Genomic DNA, 13,641 nt, shown 5'->3' on the forward strand with positions numbered 1-13,641 from the left:
TAGATTTGTTAGATACCATCTTAATACATCTTGACATCATCCTTTACAATTCAGGGTGGTAGTAAATGTTACTATGCCATCAGGATAAAGTAAAACCAAATTGCCAGTTATTTGCCAGGTGTAAAATACCTTGACTTCAAATTAAGATAAAATTTTTAGAAGCAATTCCTTCAAATCATAAACAAAGGTAGAAACATATTTTTTTGTGATGTAACCAGAGCTGAGTACCACTAAAGACAGTAAATATTTATTTATTTATTACAAAATGAGATATTGTCCTATATACTGTATATATTCGGGTGCCCTCAGGGATTCTGTGGCATCCCTGTAAGCTTCATCAACAGGCATGGCTTATCCTCTTAATAATAGCAGCAGATGTCAAATTTTCATGCCCGTAAGATGCTTACTCATACCTAGTAGATCCATCTGTTATAGATCAAGCCTCAGTCAAGTTGTTCTCATCCATGACCTTCCCACTGAGAAAGCAAATCAAGCAGAGCTCCTCAGTCCAATGAAAAACAAACCTGAGTATTATCAACATATTTGTAGTACCACAACCCACTTCACTTCACTGTCTTTCTTAATTGCTTTGCACAGGTGAGAAGACTGGTAAGATGGAATGAGACAGTGTAATAGGGATAGAATTCCTGGAGCATGCCAGAAATATGTGGGACTTTCCAAAGATGAAACAACTGAAATATTTGACAGTTTTGCAAGAATAAATGATATAACAAATTTTTGTTTCTTTTTCTTATACAAAACCTGCTGATGATTCAAGATGTTGATAACTGGTATTAACCTCAGTTGTAGATGTTTAAAATACAAACACACTTGTAGATGCTTAAACTCATAAAATATGGGCATTATTATTTTTTGTGTCTGTTAGTGTGGATTGAAGATAGAAAATCCTAGGCTTCAGAGCTTCTGTTATCTTTCCAGTGGAATTCTGTGAAAAAGTTCACATCCAATTGTTTGCATTGACTGGGGCTTTAAAATACTGTAGCTTGGATAGGAACTTAGGCCAAGCTTTGACACCTCTCATATTACAAGTCTTTCAATATCTACAACACAAATTAAGCTGTCTTAATTTTAAACTCTTTCACCTGATGCTAGAAATGACTGAAACACGATATACCTGTCAGGAAATGATTGCTCTGCATAGCAGCTATATCTCTGGTAACCAGACATGTGTCAATGACAAATGCTGCAGTCCTGCCTTGAAAAGAGATTTTTTTTTTTTTAAATGGTATGTCTTCATTAGCTAGTTATCAGACTGTATACTAGAAAACTGGCACAGGAAAGTCTTTTTGTTTGTGGAAAGGTTTATCATACGGTGAGGCAACTTTCACAATGTTCAGTGGAAGATCTCTGTAGAAAGATCCAGTTTATATCCTTGTAGCTCAGACTGTATGAATAATTTTAGTGTCTTGTATCTTTTTCAAATAATAACACTTCATGTTGTTTTCCTCTCCCTCTCATCTGTTCTTCCTCCCACAATCTAAGGTTGATTGCAGGGTGGTCTAGAAGACAGGACTGTAGCAGTTGTATACGTTTCATATGGCATACAGTTCTTAACAAGCTGGAAAAAGCTTATAAGGAAACTGAAGAAGTGTCTTGTATCTATTTTAACATGCATTAAAAGTCTGGCTCTTTTCGCAGGAATATATTGTCAGCGTTGCAGGATAGAAGGGCCCCGGCTAGGATCAAGTGGAAAGGGAAAGACTCAAACTTCCCACCCTACTGTATGCTCCTTCACATGATGCCTGTTTTTCATCCATTGTCAACACAATGCCCTTGCAACCTTTGCTGTTCTGGGAGCTGCTGCAGTTCCTTAAAATAGGATGGGAGTAAAAATGCAGTCTGCAGACAAATATGAACAGGGTTTACAGGTCTGGGAGCTAGGGAGAGACAGCAGCACTGAACTAAAGTCAGGGAAAGGGGTCATGGCTTCCCTTTTTGTTACATGATAAAATAAGGACATTTATCATCTGATGTTATATGTGGTATCTGACCAGAATGTGACAGGCATCCACTAGTCTTTGTTATTGGCTTAATGTGGTGGTACTGGGGGTTGGCTTTCCACAGAACTGAGAGCTGGACTGGGGAGGAACAGGCTGAGGGCCAAACCAATAGGAGCAGTGGAGGGAACAGTGTTAGCTCACACAGTGTGATTAGTTGTTGGGTTGTGCTTTATAGTTGAGATAATAAAGTTATAGGCTAATTAAATTGTACCCATTACATTTTGCCTGTCTTCCTTTAATGTCTACAGTCAAGGCAGATGCATGGAAAGACTGTAGCAATTAAAATATGTCTGGGAAATCAGCCTTCTTCCTGAAATGCTGCTTTTACTGTTGTGGAAAAGCTGTTTTTTTCTGTGTGGCTGACATATGTTTGAGTTAGTCCTTTTTGAGCGTATGTTAACAATATTGTCTTGGTTTTTATGCAGGTTCAAGATAGACTGTGCTGCTTTTGAGTCAAAAGGTCATTTTGATCTGGACAGTTATTTAATTCTTGAATGACCACAGAAACCTTTTGTAAATGTTTCTAGGAAATTACAGGTCTGATGAAGTGTACTTCACTCACTGAGCCTAGACTTCTATAGAAAAAGCAAAAAAAAAAAAAAAAAAAAAAAAAAAAAAAAAAAAAAAAAGGTAGCAGAGAGCTGTTAATTTTGATAAGGGCAGCTGTGTTCATGTATCTTTGGCAAAGATACAAGTGTGCTATTTAATGATGTCCCTCCCATAGATACCAGGACAGAATAAGAGAAAATACAGGAAAATATTTCATGACCAGTGTGTAGTATAATGCATTTAGCAGTTTTATAATCAGAAATGACTCCACCACAATGCAAGCTTCATGGAGTATCCCATGTTCATATAGTTTATAGTTAATTTATAATAAAAATGATCATATAAAAACATGGGGTTGCTACCCTATCATTTATTCTTAGTTTCTTAGGTACATGAGATACCAGAACCATAAGCTTGTTGCAGGTCCAGAAAGGAATGGTGCCCTGAATGGTCGTGAAAAAAAGATGGCTTAGGAGGAAAATCTAACCTAGTAGGAAGGACTGAAATGAAATACCTCTCTTGTATGTTTGTGGGAGGTGTTGGAAATTTCTGAAGTGCATCTACATGTTAATGTTTTCTGTGAATCAGAGTGTATTTAGAGTAAGTCTCCAGAGCTACATGATCCTCTTTTTCATAGACCAAACTGAGAGGTCATGCAGTAGATTCCTTCTGGATGAACATAACTGGAAGAGGTGCTCCAGGCTTAAATTAGGTCTAATTTACGTTAGCAGTTTATGGAAATTGAGTTCATGGGACTGCACTAGTTTGGAAGGAAACAGAAGTTGGCATACATATAGCGCAAGTATTAGATCTGTCAACATCAGTTGTTTTGCTCAACCGATGTGCTCCTGTGCTTCACACTACTTCCTAGTATGGAGATACCCTGGAGTATTTGTAGCTGATTCTGGAATGATTGGCTGGTAGGCAGTGCAGGTGAACACAGCCTGTAGTAAGCATAGCACATCACATACTGTTGGGACCCAACTACCCAGTAGTATTATAATTACACAGAATCGTCACATGGACTGTCGTTTTCAGTTATAAAGTCAGATAAGTTAGCACAAAAGTAGCATGCACACATTTCTGAAACCTGGAATATTACTGTCTTTTTTGGTAAACTGTGTTTTCTCAAATACACTTTAAACAAAATCACATCTACACTTATATTGTGTTTTGTAAAAGTAAATATTAATTTTTAGAATGTCGTTTGTTCCTTTTGCTGCTAATTTCCCAGTGGGCTACCTTTGTGTCGTTATTTTTGAGCCAGCATATACTATTATCATCTTGTTATTTAATTTGCATAGCTAAATCTACTTTATGACATGAGCGAAAAGGCACATTAAGAAACATCATTTTGAAATGGTGAGGGTTTTGAAATTGAGCCTAGAAACAAATAGTCAACAAGACATCTTTTAATTTTCATATTCATGCTATTAGATTAGATTTTGTTCCCTTTAACTGGGTTACTTAATCCCAAGAAATGTGTGCAGGGTTTGGCCCCAAGTATATTCATTACTGTGAGATGCTGAATATTCTTCTAGTATCTTAGTGTCATTGTCTTTAATTCCTCATGTTCCTTAGTGAAATGAAGTTTATTTAGGTCATGTTTCTTTTATAGATTGATAGAAACTTCTGCTACATAGAATAAAACTCAGTTGAGATCAGTCTTAGAAGTGGTAACACTGAAGTCTGTGAAACCACAAGAAGGCAGTCATAACTCACAAGTGCAATGGAGATACCAGAATTCCTGTGGCTCGTTTGTTTTTACAGCTTGTGTTTATCTAGTAGGTTTTCCATCATTTGAGAAGGCACTACTGTAAAAAGAGAAAAGGTGTTGCGTACTGGAGATGCAATGTTAATCAAAGCTATGCATAGTCTATATTTTCAAAACTACTGATCTCTTGTTGTTTCATTGGTAATGACCTTTGGATTTTTGCTCACAGTCTTTCTAGGAACATACGATGACAGCTTTATAAGGAATGCTGGTGTATATTGCAATTTAGTTGGTGATTGATGATTTTACTTGATTGTTTTTCATAATTACTCAGATTTTTTTTTTTTTCTCTGTGCTTTTCTTTTGGTGCATGTGAAGTAGTGGCTTTACATATTTCAATGTAAACTTCAATGAGGACAGTCTGTAATAGAAATGAAGGCTGAAGATGACTTTGCACGAACTGTTTGGGAAACAATCAATGCAAGGTTTAGGTCAATACAGTTCTGTTCATACCCACCCATCCACAGCAGGAGCCTGCTGTATCATTGTGATCAGAGCTAGTGCATTACAGGTGATGGCGGCATAAGTGTAAATCCAAAAGAAAACTGGAGACTTTCTAAAAATAATAGCGCTACTGATACTTTGATTAAATTATTTGCGATATGCATTTGCTGGTGTTAATCCAGATGTTTAAAATTAGACTGCAGTGTTCGTCAAGCTGTTTTCCATGATAATTTAATTTTAATTTCTATTTGCAAATTGCAGTTATGTCACCAGAATCAACTGTTAAGAGCAGATCAGCTTTGTAACTGTTCCTTATATTCAGTCACCTCTAACTTAGTCACTTTGAGTTAACCAGTAACCAACATTTACTTTTCTACAGTATAAGTTTGTGGTATAGAAATTGATTCTGATGAGGAGGATGTACATTTTTTTTATCTGTGAGGGACCATGGTGACTGGTTACAGTAACAGAAGGTCTGCATATATTTGTGCATTCTGCTGTTTTTAATTTTCAGAATATTGTCACTTGGTTTATTAAAAAAAAAAAAGAGAAAAGAGTTAAATCTGTTGTATTTACTCATTGGATCACAGAGGAAATATATGTACATAGTTAAGATTAACTCTCTATTTCTACACAAGTTTTTGTATAAAGCACGCACCATAAAGTCATCCAGGTGTCTGCCTGATGGGTAGGTAATACATTAAAAGATGACTAATGTCTACTAAATAGTGTTTGTTCTCTTCTTTCATGTTAGAGTCCTATTAAGTGGCTTTTTTTTTTTGGTGTTGTTCTGGTGGTAGGTGTTATGCTTTGTTATTTTGCCAGGTTTGGATGATCATTATTTGGTTTTATTGTTGAAATTTTGGTTTTCATTTGTGTTAATGAGATCAAAGTCTAAGGAACATTCTTTATGCATCAGGGAAAACGTAAGGTCATTATAGAACCCAACATGCAGTCTTATGCTTTCAGCCACAGCAAGGAGCAGCTGCCCCTTGGGGCCAGGGAGCCGGGGCCTGAGGGTGATCCCACCACAGGCCATGCCCTCTCTGAGGGACAGCCCCCCAGGGCCTGCATAGGGCAGGCAGCGATGGGTGCTGGTGACAGCCCCAGGCATGGGATGAGCTGAGGCCAGGGGCAGGCAGGGGCTTCAGACAGGGGCAGGAGACTGGGTGGCTGGGCACAAGGCTTCAGCATGGGGAAGAAAGCCTAGCTGGGAGACAGAGCCAGAGGCAAGCTACAGTGTACATCCAGGAGGTGGAACCTACCTCACTGGTGTGAGGCAGGGCCAGAGACAGGCACACCTACAGCTTAGGTCAGGCAAGGACTTATGGCCCCAGCCCTGATGAACTGGGGCTTCCGAGTGGTGGGTCAGGGCAGGACAGTTAAGGCCTATTCACATCCTCAGGGCAATGACACTTGGCACACAGCATCTTAACATGTAACAAGGGGGAATATACCAGATAAATTCTCTGAAGCAGTAAAAACTAAGCTGACACCTAAGGATTTTTAAAAAACAACAGTAAATTAAATTGAAGATCCTGCATAATTTAGGCTAAGATCCCTTCTGAATGTTCAGTGTTTGTGTCCTTACACCTCAAAAGGGTGTAAGTGAAAGTAGAAAAAATACATAGAATATCAGCAAGAAAGTCTAAACATATGGAATGAGCCACTAGTTGCTCATGCACTTCTTACACTTTTGTTTCAGTAACTTTTTTTTTTTTTTTTTTTTTTTTTTTTTTTCCCCACTCTTGAATAAAAGACATTGTGCTACCTGGAAATTGGTTAGGTTCTCTGTGACTATCAAATGTCCATCCCCACAAGGTCAGGGGAGGAGGAGGGAGTCCCAAAAGCAGATGGGAACCCAGGTTAAGGACTCAAAGGGAAAGATGGCCTTTTTGGAGCCTCCAAGGGCTGTCTCAGGAGAATCTCAGCCCTCATGTCCAGGCATGAGACCCATCAAGATTCATCAATGCCAGAGCACCTTTTGGACTGAGAGGGGCTGATGCCTGGGGTATGGGACACATTATGGGATGCAGGGGAAAAGCGTTTCAGGATTGCACAAGACTTACTGTGAGGAAACAGAGGGGTAAGGTGATAAAAGAGGCTGGATGTGTGTAAATAGGTGATAAGCTTGTCTGTTCATGCCCTGCACCTGGTCAGCACAGGCTCTCCTAATTTCTCATTAAATTACTTAACTCTTTCTGCGTGAGGGAGTCTGTTCTGTGCACGCATGAGCATATGGTGGTCCAAGTACCAGCTACTGAAGTCATAACAGAGGGCTGAGGTCCCATGTGTCTGTGGTGCCATTGACTGGAATGAATGCAGGTCTGGGTGCCAGCAGTTGGTCTGTGACTGTGAGCTGGAGTGCCTGTGTGCTGAGTGACAGCAGGTAGAGAGAACTGAGTGAATGAAACCACATGCCAGCCCCAGAGAGGGACTTTGATTTACAAGAGCCTGTTTGTCTGTGGAGCCAGAGGCTGGACAGAGCCCAGGTGTGCAGGTGTGTGAGTGCTTGTGAAGAGCAAGCTGGACAAGCTGGTGGGTAGGTGAAGTTGCCTGGTATAAATGTGCCTCTCTAGGGGTGAGAGCAAAAGAGAGCTGACCAAAGGGGACTGGGAGAGTCCTGGCCATCTCTGGGTGGGTCATACCAAGTCTCTGAGAGCAAGACCAAAGGATTTGGCTGCTGGGCATAGTGGGAGTCACAGTCTGCTCTGTGTGTATTTGCTTTTGTGCATGTGAGATGGGCCATGCCAGCAACTGCAGTGGGGCTGAAGCTTGGGGTCTCGTTTGTCCAGGTGCCAGAAACTGTGAAGACTGGTATCCAGGGGTAGCTACTGGGCAGGGCAAGTGTCTGGGCCTAGGACCTGTTGGGATCCATGTGGCAGGTGTGTGTGTATCTCAGTATCATAGAATGGCTTGGGTTAGAAGGGATTTTAACGATCATTCAGTTCCAACTCCCCTGCCATGGTCAGGAACACCTACCTCCAACTAGATCAGGTTGCCCCGGGCCTCATCTAACCTGGTGTTGAATGCTTACAGGGATGGGGCATCCACAATTTCTCTGGACAACCCGTTTCAGTGCCTCACCACCCTCTGAGTGAAGAATTTCCTCCTAACATTGCAATATAAATCTCCCCTCTTTTAGCTTAAAACCATCCTCCCTTGCCCTATCGTTATCTGCCCAAGCAAAAAATTGCTCTCTATCTTTTTTTTATAAGCCCCCTTTAAGTATTGAAAAACAGTGATGAGGTCTTCCCAGAGCCTTTTCTTCTTCAGGGTGAACATCCCCCGCTCTCTCAGCCATTCTTCATAGAAGAGGTGCTGCAGTGCTCTGATCAACTTTGTGGCCCTCTGGACCCATTTAATAGATCAACATCCTCCTTGTGCTGGAGGCCCCAGACCTGGATGCAGGACTCCAAATGTGGCCTCACAAGGATAGAGAAGAGGGGGACAATCACCTCCTTCAACCTTCTGGCCACACCTCTCTTCATGTAGCCCAGGATGCAGTTGGCCTTCTGGGCTGCAAGTGCATGCTGCTGGCTCGTGTCAAGCTTTTCATCCACCAGGACCGCTAAGTCCTTCTCTTCAAGGAGTTCTTCTCCCAGTCTGTGCTCATGTCTGGGATTGCCCTGACCTAGGTGCAGCACCTTGCACTTGAGCTTGTTAAACCTCATTAGGTTCGCATGGGCCCACATCGTACTCCTCCACAGGAGGGAACAGGATGAGTCCATTAGTTCTGTCCATGTTCATGTGAGTGCTCTGTCCAACCTACAATCAAAATGTGAATGCTTGCTGTAGGATCCTCAAATAAATTGTCTGAATATTGCTCAGGTTTGGAAGTACTTGCTTTTTCTGCAGTATATGACAGAATTATGTATTACCTGGAGCTTCATAGTAGTAGAGTTGTCACGTGGCTTAATATAGCTTAGAGGTGAAAGCCTAACTAACCAAAGTCTGATCATTTTATATTTGGATGGAATGGAGTATCTTAATTAAATGATTTTAATGGAAACAGCTCCTGTACATGCAAACACCGTGCCTGTTTATCTAAGTGAGAGAAATGATCCTGCTCAGTAACATTCACATAATGCTTTTTTGATTCTTGCTTTATACAATTTCATTTCTTATTAGAGCTATTATAAAGCAACAGAAATTCCTTACAAATAATTTAATTTTTCCTTAAGACATAGTTTATAGTGAAATAAGAAACTTCATAAAGGAACAAAATTTATGCATTTGTTTATATGTCATAGGCTCATAGAACCTATATTCCCTGGATTGAAGCCAGGGAACCAAAATATTTCTGGGATTTTTTTTTTTTTTTTTTTTTTTTTTTTTTTTAATGTATGATATCATCTAATACTAATCCTTTTCTCTCCATGGCTTCTCCAGTGGATGATCTTCAAGCTTGACTTACAGTGGACAAAGACACAAAGTGAAGACACTAAAAATATATTTACATAAATTTTTCTTTAAGCAGCAGTCTTGCTTCCCAGAAGCAGACCTCATTGTTGGACTGTATGACCTTTCTCATTCACTTATTTCTACAGAGTGGTTTGGTTTCTCTGGCCAGGTTTCAGTCTCACCTCTAACATGTTGTTAAAAAGTAATTTCAAAGGGCATAAGTGCTTAAATTTGCTCTTGCTTGGTGACTTCTTTGGCAAGTGTTCTAGCTGTTACATAAAAGATTATCTTTTTTTTTTTTTTTTTTTTTCATCTATGTTTTCAAATAAAAATGTGAGGCAGTTATTTATATGCAAAAGGGTAACTAAAATACCAGAGCCCAGGAGAGGTGTGTGGGACTGTGGTTCCCCTTTTCATTTATCTGCTTTGAGTTCATGTTTATACTCACAAGAAAGGCTTTGAGAAACATTTTCTTTGGCATTTCCTATCTGCTGGGTTTAGTATCTCTCCCCGTTAAGTGTACAGGCTTTTTTGAATTTCATTCGTAGGTGCATGCTTTGGCATTTGGAAAATGAAAAGCCTAATTTGAATTTGTTAATTCCATTCTGCACCCTCATTCCACACATTAGAGTTGAACCTAGGATCACACAGCACTGCCACAGATAAGTCCCTATATTAATTTGTGTCTTAGTGAGCATGTAGGCAGGAAATTTAAGTCAGGCAGAGTATAAGTGATGTTTTAACATAACATGTATCATCATGCTGTTGAGTTTTAGAAAGGTTAAGGAAAATGTTGGGAGCCTGTCTCTTTAAATTCATCACTGCAACAGCTATTGATTTCTCTGTTGAAGTGCTCTGTTTCACGTCAGTGAAAAACTGTCGTTCGAGGGGCTTATTCTTCTGCTTTTTTTTTTTTTTTTTTGTCATTTTGAAAGAATTAGGAACATCACCATGAGAAGTCACTTCTGAGTGATGGCAGTTTCACTCAAAAGTGCACTGAAGAGAACTAACTGGTAGCAGGGATACAGGTATTGTCATAGCAGATCAAATGGCTACTTAACTTTTCACAAATGATCTTTGGCACTTCAAAAGAAAGGTTATATCTCCTAACAGATAATTGTGGACAAAGATGCAAATGAAGGAAATTCTCTCTCTCTCTCTCTCTCTCTCTCTCTCCCTCTCTCTCTCTCTCTCTTTCCCTTGAAAGGCTAGTTTTGAGTTGCTTGTGAAGCTTATTAAATTTCTTCCCCGGGGCAGACTGTAGATAGATGAAGATTGATTCTTCATTGTCTCTTTACGTGTAATTTTATCTTCAAGACTCTGCACAACTTTACTTTTTTCAAGGCATGAGAGGACACAGAATACAGAGGTTTCTATTTTAACTATTTGGGTCCAAGGACATTTGTTGTTTACCAGAGGAAAGCGAGCATGCACCTATGCTTGCTTGAAATAAAACTAATAAAGCTGATTAGAGATACCAATTAATCAGTTTCATTGCAAGTAGAATCATGGAATCGACTAGGTAGGAAAAGACCCTAAAGATCATCAAGTCCAATCATCAACCTGGCCTACTGATTCCCATCACTAAACCAGGTCCCTTAACGTCATGTCCATACATCTCTTAAAAGCTTTCAGGGATGGCAACTAAAGGTCTCTGTTCACTTCCTTAGGCAGCTTGATCATGTTCTTCATGAAGAAATGTTTACTAATGTCCAATTTAAACCTTCCCTGGCAGAACTTTCCTTGCATCCTAGAGCTTTTCACCTGAGAACAAAGACTGACACCTTGCTACAACCTCCTTTCAGGTAGCTGTAGAGAGCTATGAGGTCCCACCCCAGACACCTCTTCTCCAGGCTAGACAACTTAAGTTCTCCCAGCTGCTTCTTGTATGTCTTCTTTTCTAGTCCCTTCACCAGCTTTGTTGCTCTTCTCTGAGCATGTTCCAGTACCTCAGTATCCTTCTTGTAGTGAGGGGCCCAAAACTTAATGTAGAACTCTAGGTGTGGCTTCACAAGTGTTGAGTATGGAGGGACAATCACTTTCCTGGTCCTGCTGGCCATGCTATTTCTGATACAGATCAGGATGCCATTGGCCTTCTTGGCTACCTGAGCACACTGCTGGCTGTCAACCAGCACTCCAAGGTCCTTTTCTGCTGTGCACCTTCCCTGCCACTCTTCTCCAAGCCCAGTTTGCCCAGTTGACCACAGCTTCTTCTCCTCTTTACTGTACAAAGGTGGTCCTGAGAGTACATTGGTGGAAGGCTTATAGACAAAAAAAGTGCTTTTCAACTCTTGCCCTAAGACATTTCTGCATGGTGGTGCTAAGTCACAACTAAAGTCAAAGTCAAAACTCTAATTTGCGTAAGTCAGGTCAGGACTGGGTCGAAGAAAAACAGATGTGAGGTAACTGAGGATGTAATGTAGGAGGATGCTTCAGATAAAACAGGATTTCTGATGTTTTGAAATTACAGTTTCTGCCATGTAGCTTGGATTAAAAACAGAAAAAAAATTACACATTAACGTTTTTTTTTTTTTTTAACTTAGGTTAACCGTTTGCTAAGATGGAGAATAGAAAAATGTTCATTTAGTATTCCAGCTTCCTCTGATAACACATTGTTCAAAGGAAGCCTGTAGAATTTGCCTCCACCTTGTACAGTGAAAGATCATTCGTATCATGTTAGTTTGTATGAAATTGAAATTGCTAAACAGTACTTTTATGTTTTGCTAAACTTACCTTTAAATTAAAGTTATAATAGTTTTCAGTGGAAAAATAAAAACATTCATAGAAATTAAACATTATGAAGGAGAGCCACACACCTGGACATTTACTGCATTATTGTCTCAAGTAACAGATATAATTCAAAAGCAGGAGTGTTTTTTCTAGTTCAGTGGAAGGCAGCAGCATAACTGAAATAAAGCGTCAAGCTGCTACTAATCTGTTATTGCAATCAGCTACCTCTGTCACGTTTTATATGAAGAAGAAAGGGGGGATAAATTGGAAGTAGCACATAAAATATTGTTTTAACATTACTGTTGGCTAGATCTGTAAATGGAGATAATAAATCCTCATATGGCATTGAGGATAATACTAAAGTATTCCCACTAGCGTATGTTATTTATGGCTGTTCTAAAGTTTTATTTCTTCTATTTATGTCTCTCTATTTGAAGGGGTTGGACCTGACACGTTGCTCATAGCTAGCTATTCTTATGCTAACAAATCTCAATTTTAGCTAAATTCTACAGTAATGTCAGAGAAAAGTGGTATTATAAAATCAAGTAATGATTGCATAGTAACCTGCTGGGAAGATAAAACAAATGTTCATAAAACACTGACATTGAATTGTATAGACCAACATTTTAAAATCGCTCCTAAGTGAGTTTAGAAGTGGAAAGGAGTAGATATGTCTTTATGTATATTATCCCCAGAGCTGCTTAGTTAATAGAGGAATGGAAATTTTTAGCATTACAGCTCATATGAAAAAACATGTTATATATAGAAGTTTTCTAAAATTCAGTTTGAAAGTAGAAGTGAAAACAGAAGTATAATTTGCATCAGTTTGGTTCTTAAGATGCAAGAGTAATATGCGATTTTGTTTTGTTCCTGAATTTTGCAATGTGCTTGATCCACATCTGTGTTACTGACTTCTCACCAAATTCAGAATATGCTTAGTGTTCAAAATGCAGAAGACACTGCTTCATCTTGCATGGCTGAAACACCCAAGTTTGTAGCCTAGTTACCTTTTCCCCTGTCTCTCTCTCTCTCTCTCTCTCTTTTCTGCTAACCAAAGCTTAGAGAAAAATTTGGAAGGTAATTCTGAATTGCCCTCGGAAATGATTAATCATTGGTACTTTTTGGGAACTGTCTTAACTGGGTGGTGCTTCTTTCTTTAAGAACAAGAAAGGTGTCCTCAGTTAGATGACTGATCTAACCAAGTTTGTTTATTCCACTGATCTCAAGGTAGAGACAGACACTGTCTCAGGGTAGAAGAGATCTCTCTGACTTCTTTTTTGTGTGAGTGTGTGTCTGTGTGATTTAATTCAGTTAGTCCAGCATTTAACAGAAGAGTGTGCTTAGCTTAAAGCCCAAGCAGCAATGGTATCCTATTAATGTCATTAGAATCACTTGTGCTTAGTTAAAAGCAGGTTTCTGTTCCTTGCTGTATGAGGGCTTTATTTTCCACAAATTAATGGATAGGACCATGTAAATCAAAATTCATGCAGTTTTTACTTGATGTACTTTCTGGTCCTTTTGGAGAGTCTTGCATTAGAAGGGATACTAGTTCCTTTTTTGACTTGAACAATCCTGGGAGCTTGTGTGAAGGCATAGCTATAAACATATATAAAGACATGCACAAACACTATCTCCTCAAACATTAGCTAAGACAAAACTGCCTCCAAACTATAAGCTTCATCACTGTGGCAGCACGCCAGTGAATTCAAGCTCATATGC

The 13,641-nt window shown here is 39.4% G+C and overlaps 1 protein-coding gene across 2 annotated transcripts in view; it reads left to right on the forward strand.

Annotated features, from left to right (window-relative positions):
* The window catches only part of ANOS1 (anosmin 1), a 136,931-nt gene that overhangs the window by 11,991 nt on the left and 111,299 nt on the right, over positions 1–13,641 (forward strand). The window lies entirely within an intron of this gene.

This window comes from Aythya fuligula, chromosome 1 (genome assembly GCF_009819795.1).
Source record: "Aythya fuligula isolate bAytFul2 chromosome 1, bAytFul2.pri, whole genome shotgun sequence".
NCBI lineage: Eukaryota > Metazoa > Chordata > Aves > Anseriformes > Anatidae > Aythya > Aythya fuligula.